This window comes from Bactrocera latifrons, unplaced genomic scaffold, assembly GCF_001853355.1.
Source record: "Bactrocera latifrons isolate USDA-ARS-PBARC rearing strain unplaced genomic scaffold, ASM185335v1 scaffold_160, whole genome shotgun sequence".
Lineage (NCBI taxonomy): Eukaryota > Metazoa > Arthropoda > Insecta > Diptera > Tephritidae > Bactrocera > Bactrocera latifrons.
Window position 1 is genome coordinate 24,165 of NW_017535075.1, and position 12,388 is coordinate 36,552.

Consider the following 12,388-nt stretch of genomic DNA (forward strand, 5'->3'; position numbering starts at 1 on the left):
AAAAAAGACCTTCAACTAGATATTAAATTTTATGAGACACTAAAAGAGTACCATAGTCTATTAATTAGTCACTCTACATACATACATCTGCTGACTGAACGTTATGTTCGTCTTGTGCGGAAGATGAACACTTAATTGTACTTTGACTTTTGGCTTTTCAACGACATATTGTCATTTACTGTACTGCGCACACACGCACAGATATGTGGAACACGAGTTCTAGCTTGTTGGAAGCAGCTTTCAACTTCAGCAATTGCTGTCAGCAAATTAGCAATAAAATTCCAAACTAGCATTCCAAGCGTATTTGCACTTAGTCAATAACAGCAATAACAGCGACAACAACAACAAGAGAAAATACCTTCGATGGACAGACATTAGGCAGCATTTAGGCCACGGAGACAATTCAGTCTACTCCCACACGGCCGCAACCGCACTCCACTTGGTAGAGTCTAACTATGCTAATATAGGAATATATGAATATATGTATGAATGTGTGTGTGTTTATAGGTGTGAGTAGTGCTATTCATTTGCATTAAGATGGACTCCACAGCATGTGTTCATTGGGTTGGCTTATGGCAAGCGACCAAGCAGTGGCCCAACGATTAACCAGACAACTCTGGTAATCTCCTAGAATTAGAGTCAGCGGTAAGAGCAAATGCTTGAAAATATGTGTGTGTGTGTGTGTTTGCACATAAATGTCAACTTAATTGAATGACAATAGGTAATGTCGGTTAGTTTGTCAGTGGTGCAGACAGTCTGTCAGGGAATAGAGAGAAATTGCATGCAAATGGAGTAAGTCAGCTGGGAGCAGCTGCAATTGACCCAAAGGCACAGTGGCAATGCAGAATACTTTAATATAGCTTATAAATATTGCTTTTTGCTTTACATGCATATAGGTGAGGGCATATATGATAAAATACTACATACCCTAGAGGCAACTTTCTATAACGCCTCATTTTTGTATGATTAGACAACCAGAGCACTTGCAGACATTGATCGTTTTGAGGTTTAGTTGGACACTAGTTGGTTATAGATGCCCTCTGGCCTTGAAAGACAGATCTCTTTGCTCTAAATGACATGAAGCACTCAACTAAATGGATGCACTCATATGACTCTTGAAATACGAACGAAATTTGTTTTTCTGTACTTTTTTAAGATACTTTCTTGAAACTCATAGATAAATATTTCGTCTCTATTATAGTGGCTGAAAATCTTTGACTTGACTTCCTAACTCATGTCTTGATTGATCCAATAAGACACAGTTATATTTTTCATTGAATATGTTATATTATTCGAGGTAGTCCAATGAAAATAGTTTCATGAGTTGCAGATCGGAGTTGAGCCAATTTGTAAAATATTTTACTTCAACCAGGTATCGTACTTAAATATACTTCACTCAAAGATCCTTTTCACCCAAAATGAGACTCAAAAGGTTCTTTGAGACACTTACACGTAGCAAGATCTATCTCGCCACAATGTTAGGTATTCAAACTGAACTCTGTCCAATTGGCTCATATGCTTTGAGGTTACTTATTTAATCGGTCGCAAATTGCCAAAGCTGTATGAAAGAAGACGTGATGGAATAATCTCAACAGTCTTCTGAACTGTCCTGCTTTTGCCAGACAGAGGTTAAATCACCGCGGTGGACCAACTGTCGGCGAACATGGCAAATATGCTGGACTTAATATTAGACATTCCAAGAAAATGTGTGATAAACTTGAAACGCTTCGTTGCTTTAAAGGGGTCTAGCGCCCTTAAGTAGGAGTTTTGGGAACCACAAAGACGCTCGTCCTTTGGGATCTGTCCAAATGGGGTCGTCTGTTACAAGGATCAGCTCTATGACCTAACATAATGTATTATACTAAATATACAGTGTACTAGTAATATTGTTTAAAACTACTACAAATGACTGAGCCATGAAAGTTTTATTTGTTTTAAGGATCATATGTAAAAGCCCTGAAAAACGCACATGCTTTTTACTCACACGTACTCGAAAAGTCTGCAGGACGGTTGTTGGCATAATGACGGATCACAACCTACTGGCATCACATGAAAGCCAGATTGGCACAAGTAATGACAATACATGTAGAAAGTGCACGGAAGTGGGCTTGAAAGGAACTCTGGTAGATTAGGACTCGTCTAAGATATCTAAGAGCAAAAGCGTAGACGTCCTGTATGATGAATTCTTTTCCTGAACTCAAACTGAATTTCCCTTAGACGTTACTAAGGCTCAGTAGGTCTATGTATGGGATGACAGCCGTTCAATATGTATAACTTAACCTAACCTAACATTTGGGAAGAGAAAATGATAATTTCTTTTTTTTTAAGTATATCTATTTTCCTCTTCTGTCCATTTATCGTCTATCTCCGGTTTTTAATTGAGTATTTTTACAGCAGTGCTCCAAATCGATATGTGCTCATGTCATTGACAATAATCGATAATAAATTTGTAAAGCGGTTTGTGGAGACTCTAGGATCAATCAATGGTGTCCTAAAATATTCTCAAAACTTTTAAAGAGCCTTCTACAAAAAGAAGTAGGAAATTTTACAATTTTTTTAAGCTTAAGCTTCCTACACGTTTTTATTGCTAATAGTGGACAAATTTCGGTTCATTGACTTTCAGATTAGTATACCAAACTTCATTTCCTGATTTCAATTTGAATTCTTCAGCATTTTATTTACAATTGATATCAAAAACTACTTTTACCACTATTCTATGTATAAAAGTACAGATCCCGCCGATGAAACTGGTTGTTTATTCGGAACATTTCTTGGGTTTCAATATATGATTTCAACAAAAAAACGTTTTATCGAAAACGCCGTCTCATCAAAGTTTACATTGTGCTATTTTGCTAAATTTGCGTAATGGTTGCAAATGTTGGAAAAGGCTACGAGTGGTACAAAGCCTTCAAAAAACGCCCGAGAGATTGTTAAGTACATGCCTCGTTCTGGACGAAAAAGTGAAAGATATGGTGCTTGAAAATTGTCAGCCAAGTATTAGAGAGATGGCAAGAGAGCTCGACATCTCTCGCAAGTCCGTTTGAAAGATTTTTGTTGCGATTTTGTTTATGAAACGCGTGTTTCCTCGACTCGTTCAAATAAAGCTAAATTCTTTACAAAAATAGTACCATAAACCGGTCTCTTTGGACAAGCTAGATCATGCGAGCTCCGATCCCGCATTCATAGAAAGCGTAACTGCCGTTGACAACAATCATCGGAATGGAACCCGTTTTCAGTCGATCGAAGAGATAAAAGAAAATTCGCTGAAGGAGCTGCTGGCCATTCCAAAAAGTGCTTATGAATAGTATTTCTAAGACTGGTAAAACCTTTGAATATTTAATTTTTTGCGGTTTATTTACAATTTCCTGGTACTTTTTTGTCACAATGTACATATCTCGATCAACAAAAACAAGTAACACAAAAATCATCTAGGCTTCCAACATGGTCTATTATTCCAGTGACTTCCAAACTTTCGTCTACGACCTGCACAGATCCGCTTATGTAACGGTAAACTCCTGACAAAACTGCATTTTTGAAATTTATGCAACTACTTCATGCCATAAAAACTGCGTCATTGCGTAATGGTCTAATAAACATACATTTTCACCCACCCAGAAAGACCTCAAGCTGCGGTCGCCAATTAAATGGTAAGCGAAAAAAGCATGCATTAGCGAGAATTATAAATAAAGTCTATTCTGAAAATTATTAAATGTCGCTTGTGTGTATGTACGAGTATATAATTATATATGGTACATGTATGAAATATCATTGACGCTGACACAGTGGCTTCTGCCACGAATTCATTAGCATCGCTTCAGCTGACCGCAGGGCGTTAACGCGTACGCAACCGACATTTAACTCGTAAAGTGATATTATATTATATAAATATGTATGTATTATTTAAATACATTTATGCATGCAGAAATTTAAGTGTATAAATATGAGCCTGCCTGAGCAATTAGCTCTGTAAATGCCAGCAAGCTGGGGGTTAAGTCGAAAATAATTTTCGATTGAAAATTATTAAAAAACGAAACCGATTAACTGTTTGAATTTACGTGGCATGTGTCTATAAGTGAGAGACATACATATTAATGTGTATATATGTATATTTATTTATTTATTTACCAATCGTTGCAAAAATTCAATTTAAATGTTAATCTTTTAATTTCGTAATTACAGTTATCACTGAGGTTAAAAAATGTGCTTTAGTATTTATCGATATTTTTTGTTACGAAAGCCATAAGGCGAAAGTTGAAAAATAATAATCAACATATTTTTAAATTTTCCGTTGTAAAATAATATAAAATCAAGCCAAGTTGAAATTGAAAGGTATAAAATCCAATATAAGGGCTAGGAAAGATAAATCCATTATTTTTCTAATAGATGGATTAAGTAATCTGTAGCTCTTGCTTTAAAGAAGATGACATTATAAAGATAAAGTTTGGTATTAAAAAACTTCTCAAACATTTTTAAGATGGCTTGACTCAGTGTTGTTTGAGAACGCGTCAAATATAGACGGTATCAAAGAAAACTATTGTACAGTTCTTTCTCAGAAGACTAAAAATATGAATAGTGTTTATGGTCCTGATACTGTAACAGCCAAATATGGGTAACTTTGGTTTCGTCGTTGTCTTTCCGGTAAGTTTGATGACAAAGATGCGTAGTGGATCTGGAAGATAATTGTCGAAAATATCTACAAAATAATAGAAATCGTCGAGTCCGTTACTTAAGTACTGTTTCGATTGCCCCAGAGCTAAATATTAAACGAAAAACGGCATGGAACCATTTAAAAAAGGTGGGATACAAAAAAAATATTGATAAAAGGTGCCGCACGATTGAAGAGATTAGGTGGGTTTTGAATTTTTCAAAAATCTTGGTTTTTTTTCTTTTTTTAATACTTTGATATGCCTCGAATATTTTCCCAAAGTTTCTGGGCAATTGTCTTTCCTTTCTTTTGGAAGTCTTTGATCGTGTTTGTGAGTTGAATTGCGATGACTCGACGTGAAAGTGGCGAAGCCAGTATTAATGATCGGTAAAGTTTAAAAATTCTAGTTTAATTAAGAAAATCGGACCTGTACCATGAACGATTGGACCGTCTGAATATTTGCCCCGAAATAATCAGCTTTGGTCAACATGTAGCGAAGTTTATTCTATAAAGACAATGCCAAGCCATATGAAACGATAGTGACTCAGAAGTTCCTGGAGCTTAGTTTTATTTCTTTTTTTAAGCGTTAGGTGGAAAGCAAAGTATACATATCGTCTACGAATGGACGACTTGTTCTGTATTTTGCGCAGCCAGTTCTAAACTCATTGAGGAGAAACATTGGCGCAGGCCATTTATGAACTCATTGCATTTGCTCCAGAGGTCATCTAGATCTTTAGCCATTGTTTCCACAATAAGCTCATCTGCATATGCAATTAAATTTACGGCTTTTGGTTGGTTGCTAAGGAGAGCACCACAACATACATTAGGTTCCATAGAATTCTTCACATCCAGGGTGATCAGCAGCCAATATTTTTTTGTTCCGCCTTTCCATCGGTTGCCACTTACTGCGTTTCGCAATGCCAACGACATTGTTTAGTGTGTCAGTGATGGATCTCTTCATAAAGCCGTGCTGTCTTTCTGATTATTTGCTATATCCAAGCGGTTTCTTACTATGCTTTCGTACACTTTGCCAATTATGTCAATAAGGTCGATATGATGAAGGTTCCTCCGGCGGCTTTTTGGTTTAGTAAGTAAAACCAATCTATGGACTTTCAAGGGTCTTGAATTATTCCTTCTTTTAAACACGTATTGTACATTTTTTGGATTCATGGCAAAGCATGGTCTTCTTTAAGGCTCTGTTTGGTATGCCATCTAATCTTTTGCAGCTTTTAATTTTGCCCGCAATGGCCAATATATCTTCTTCACTAACTATTAGTGGTAGCTCTACAACTTCGGTTAGTGGCTTGGCATAAGCAATAAGGTACTTCGGTACTTGGATATCTATGATAAGTATGCAAGTGTACATATGTATATATAAATAGATCATACTTTCTTTAATTCAATTACACACGTCATATCTTAATCGAAAACCGCACCTTAGAGGAAAAAACACAAAAAAAAATAAATAAAAGAAAAATACCAGAAAAAAGGTGGCGTAAATGTTTTATTATCTTATTCACCGCTTAACCACCTGCATAATGACCCGAGGAGCAATGACCCAACTATATGGTACGTGCCATATCTGTGGATGTAAGTGTGTATGTATACATTACTTGCATAAAGTTCGACTATTAAGTTTCCTTTCAAACGTCACTGATCAAAAGTAAATGTATATAAGTATATAGCTCAAACTGTTGCCAGCCTGGCATTAACAATTTATAAACAGTATAAATTTTCAAATGCAGCCACTCCAGAAAATAACAACAAAAAATCACAAAATTAAAACAACAAAAGGCGAATAAAAGCAATCGCATCACTTTCTCAATTTCTGCAGCCGTGGAACTGTGCAACGCTGCCTGGTTCACGCTTCTCAAATAACGCGCGGCAAAAACAAAACGACAGACAGGTTTAAAACAAGCGCTTAAATAATAAAACAAGCACAACAAAAACACACATCTGCACTGAAACCAAAATGGCGAGAGATTATTAAGAAATTACAGTCACAATGGGCAAAGCGAAGCCACAACCACAAAACAAATCTGTAATTTACAGAAAAAAAAAAACCAAAAATAAACAAAAAACGAACAAATATCAATACGATTGCAACATTTAGCATTAATGAGGAAAGCAATAATTCGAAATATTTTACAAACCGGGAAATGCGCAAATGTGTAGAAAATCTGTATGTGTGTTCGTGTGTATTTTTGGTTTCAGTGCGCTCATTTTGTTTAAGTATGGTATGGGTGTGTGTTTCAATTGACTGCCACAGAGGTGAATGGAATATCAAGGAATTGAACTCCGCAGCCGGCAATGGACGTCATACAAATGTGTGTAATTTAAGTGTGGCGAGGGTGTGTTACAGACAGACTAATTTCATTTTAGGTGTTGAGGTAAAAACAAAGCAAGAAATATAATGCATACTTATCACATAGAAAAGTATCTGATTAATTTCGCACTTATTCGATTTACTGTTGACAGCAAATTGCGATAGTTATACTATTAAAAATGCATATTCTTCATTTCATACAGAAGAGTATAATATTGGAGAATATTTTCAAACAGGTGACAACACCAAATAAAAAAAAGTTGACTTTTATACCTAACAGATCTATACCATATACACATATGTATATTGAGTTCACACTCGATTATATTACTCAAGCAAAATTTTTTAACCTATGGCAACCTTTTCAAAGAAATAATTTCAGTTCTGAATTTTAAAATATTTTTGGTGTCATTTCCTTATCGAAGAACTTCGTTTTTTATAAATTTAATACAAACAAAATTTTTAAATAAGTGGCTACCTTCCCCAAAAAATTATTTTAAGCGTAAGCCTTTTTGCACATTTTCAGTTTAATGTGCAAAAATTCAATCATACAAATTATTGAATTCAATATTTTGAACATATGGCAACCCCAATCGAAAAAAAAAAATTTACTTTGAGTCTACACAGACCTCTGCCATGTATCATATGTTGAAATTATAAAATTCATGCTCGATTTCAATACTACTTAAGCAGTATTTTTAGACATCTGGCAATATTTCCAAAGAAATAATTTCAGTTCTCAACCTTTTTAAATATTTTTGGTGTACTTTTCACATCGTAGAACTTCGTTTCTTATCAATTTAGTGCAAGCAAGATTTCTAAATAAGTGGCAACCTTCCCCCGAAAAAAGGAACTTTGAGGCCTCACATAGCTCCACCATATACTATACATATGCATACATATATATTGAGATTCATACCCGATTATAATTTCAGTATTACTTCAGCAATATTTTTTGACATGTGGCAACTTTTTTAAAAAAATCAGTTCTGAATATTTTAAATATTTTTGATGTAATTTCATGTAATTTCCATATCGTGGAACATCGTTTCAATTTAGTTCAAAAAAGTTTTATAGATAAGTGGCAACCTTACCAAAAAAATTTATTATTCTGAGCAGAGGCATGGTAAATAAAATCAAAAACGTTGGAACGAGCTGTTTGGGTGCAAAATTGCAAAAATCATGTGAAAAACGGTAGATCGGAAGTACACAAAATTTCTATTGGCACTCGATAGAAGAGACTTGATCGGAATATGAATTAGTCACTGTTTGGTGCACCCAGAATGGGGTTGTCAGATTGAGAAGACTGCAGAAAATGTGTCCCGCATTGGTAAGAATACGCTGTAATCATCTGGGAACGCCACGGTATTATACACTGGAAATGGTAACGATGTCACAGAGTCTGTTAAAATTCGCATCAAACGCAGACATCCTAAGGGTGACTACTCCTCATAGACATAGTTACTGAACTCCAACTTGTATCGCAAAGGAACAAAACTGATCTATGCTTGCTTAACCTAACTTCATATATTTTTTTGGGATTTTGAGAATATTCAGATATCACTATTTATATTAAACTTTCTCTAAGCTCGCATACCATAATCGGGGAACATACGATAAATACCGAAGATGTTGACCCCCATTTAAAAGGACATGTTACTTAACGATATTTCATCAATCCAATATGCCAATACAATCCTTATTAAAAGATGTTAGCGTAACATTGTGAAGAATATGCTGCCGTAAATTCCCTATTTATCAAATTCAAGATCGAATTTTCATTCAAAGGATTGAATCATTAATTAGTAGGCAGAAGGGATTAGTAGGAGTTCCAGGAATGTACTTATTCATTTTACTGATAAAACTTGACGAGCAGTCGAATGCGGAGAATAAAATTGTTATCATTTTCAGTTTAAAAAAATCTTTTCTGATGAAGAGCAACCCTTGAAGTGTAAATTTCTTCAAAAAATTATTTTTTTGAAAGCCGCCATTTCGTAAAAAACAAAATTTTACCCTTGCTTCGGTCATTTCCTGTATTAATTAATTGTTAAATTTTTCTTTTTATGTGTTCGGATTTGATTTAATTTTAAGCAGAAAAATCCTACTATTTTCGGAGGTTCTTCTGGAGATCAACCACGGGAACGAGGGAACTCAAAACTTTTAAAAATGAATCATCGATTTTTAAGTACTCTTTCTATTTATTTATCAAATAAAATAGATACAATAACAAATTTGTATACAAATTACGAAAAAAAAAAAAACAAATAATAACAAAACTTAAATTGCAATAACTACGCCATTGATAGGTACAAGCAACGGTAGCCACCACTTTACAAATTACCAAACAATTTTTCAGTTTTTTTCTTTCATATTTTGCAAATGATTGGGCAATCGAATCATCAACGCGTAACCTTAAATTTGCCTTCAACAAAATTTCACGCTGAATAAATTTGGCTTTTATTCAAAATCTTTTATGAGCTTAAATGCTGTTTAGATTTTGATTAGCAAGCCGCCAGTCGCCAGCAAAGCGAAGCAATAAACGCCGAAATCTTAGTTGAAATTAAAGTCCAAATTGCAATATGGCTTTCGGAGAGCGGCTCAGTTCACGGCGTCAATGCAAACGGACAAAAGTTCACTTTGCTTTTGCTTGGCGCCGCAAGCACTTTGAAGCGATTTCGAACAACAAAGTAGTTTTGGAATAAAAAAAAAAAATAGTAAAAGCAAAAATTGCAAAGAAAACGCGAGCGCCGCTTGAATCCAAGCAGTCAAAATTTTCCATAAGCTCACTTAATTACTTCATGATAAACTGCAGTGCAAACAATTCAGCTGCCAAATTGAAAGCCCCGTCTCGCTTTTGTGTTGTTGTTGTGGCCCAAATTAGTGCGCGCAAATTTTTGGCTGCAACGAGGTAAGCGAGACAAGTGAACGCATTCATTCATATGCTGGCTCTGCGTATACCCATTTATGTTACCCCATATACACATGTACATACAGGCATACATACATGGTATATAGACAGGCATGGCATAGCACATATTGCGTAAGCGGAAAAATGCAGCCGAAATTTTATGCCCATAACCAAAGTATGAGAGCTTAACTGCATAGAGATCTTGAAGGCCACTGGAACTGTATACCATAAATGAAATAAAATTTAATATGTATAAAGTTTTCAAGCTCTATTAATAAGGTTTCGAAAACAGTGTGACTTGGTTCCGTTTTCCACCTTGGAATCGGCTCCGTAGTGCCAAAAGCAGAAATTTCTGAAGTTCTAATCAGATTGTACACGCTAATAAGGAAAAAGCGCCAGAAAATGTACGCTCCCCAATCCACAAAAAGGGAGATCCCAAAATGTATGCCAACTACCGTGAGATAAGCCTCCTCAAAATCACATACTTATAAGGTTCTTTCAATCGTTCTGTGTCAAAAGATAAAAGCAAACTTTTTAGACCTTATCAGTGTGGCTTTAGGCCTGGAAAATCAAAACTAACTAATTTAATACGAAATGACGTGAAAACTGCAACTTCGTCAGAACCACACTTTACATTACCTTTGAACGAGTAAAAATACTTTCTGTAATAATTAAAATTCGGGTTCCGAAAATACAAGTTCGAGATTCCGAAATATTTTTTATTAAGTTTCTAAATAAGCTGCGACTCGTAAACTATAATTTTTCTATTGATATAAATCCAAAAATTTCGGGATTTGCTAAAAAGAAGATCGGGAACACGAAATAATTTTTATTAAATTTTAAATTTTCTATCTTTTATTTTAGCTTGAAAATTTTGATATCGTAAAAGCTATTTATATTAATTTTTGGAAATGCCGTAAATGCGGTATCCGAGAATACAAGTTCAAGGTCTCGAAATCCTTTTAATTACGTTTTTAAATAAACTTCAATTCGTAAACTATATTTTTTTTACTAACATAAATCCCGAAATTTCGGTATTTGCTAAAAAGAAGTTCGGCATCACGAAATCAATTTTAGCAATTTTTTATTTATTTTTTTTTTATACACTTTGATATAAAAACTATATATTTAATGATGATCCTTATCTAATTAAAAACGCCTGTTAAGTATATATGAATAGCTAACAAATATGTACATATATACAATACAATACAATACAATAAATATATTTAGTGAGGGGTATATACACATGTATATTTGATGTGATGTATAAAAAATATTTGGCTAAAAAAATTAAAAAATTCTGGATATAACAAACTATTTTTTTTATTTTTTTGACAAATTATTTCAACTTATTTCCACTTCCTTTGGCAGAGCAGCGAATTCGGAAGTTTTGAGATGCTTAATGGGCATAACATATACATTTGTATGTACATATTATTATGCGTATGTATGTTTAAAAGTTATGTAATCGGTGTTGCTAACCAAACTGAAAGTAAACCTGCCCAAACATAATGAAACGCCACATAAATACGTGAATATACATATATACACATATATAGGAGTCAACGCACCCATATGCTCTACTGCAACGACTTGTATTTCTATATACAGACAGACATTTGTACATGCATACATATCGATATAATATTTATTTGTGAACATGTTAAGATTTTCATAGTATACCATATTCATTCATTCTGTATGTCGGCATATCAATTTCTGGGTAGAAGAAGTCATGTATACACCTACCTACATAGGATTATAGGTATATGTGTGAATTCGCTCTGATTTCGGTTTTGAATTGGCACAAGTATGTCGCACGTCTGCTTGTAAACACAGCGATATCACATAACAATTTTTAAAGTTATATATGTACATACATACATACATACTTTTTGGGTTAAGGGAATTCCGACTGGTTCAATTTGGCAATTTGTATGGAAAGAAATTGAAAAATTTGATTATTAAATAAATGAAATGGAACCTGCAGAAGAAATTGTATGTCAAGTAACCTCAATTAGCTAAAAGATCATTTTCAGTGTTTCTTTGAATGTTATAAGCTTAAAGAGAAATAAGATAGTCACTGGACATTAATATATGATTTGTAACCTCGAAATACTGTTTCTGCTTTTCGCATCGCCCAACAAATTGTCTTTATGATAAGCATAATAGAAAATAATATAGATATTTTCTATAATCCCGAAATTAAAAATTAACCTTTTCGTAATCACGAAATGTTTTTGAACATTTTCGAAAAATACACTTTTTGCTTTTCCCCGAAATCAAACATTTTAATTGGCGGCATGTAAAAATTTTAATTCTCGGGATCCCGAAAAAAACTAGAAAGAACTAGAGAAAATTATTTTTTTGCTTCTTCTTTTATAATGAAAATTATTATTTTCGGGATCCCGTGATATTTTCCGAACATATTAGAAATTATAATTTTCGGGATCCCGAGAATTTTTGTAAACTTTTTGTAAAATTGTAATTTTCTGCTTTTAAAATA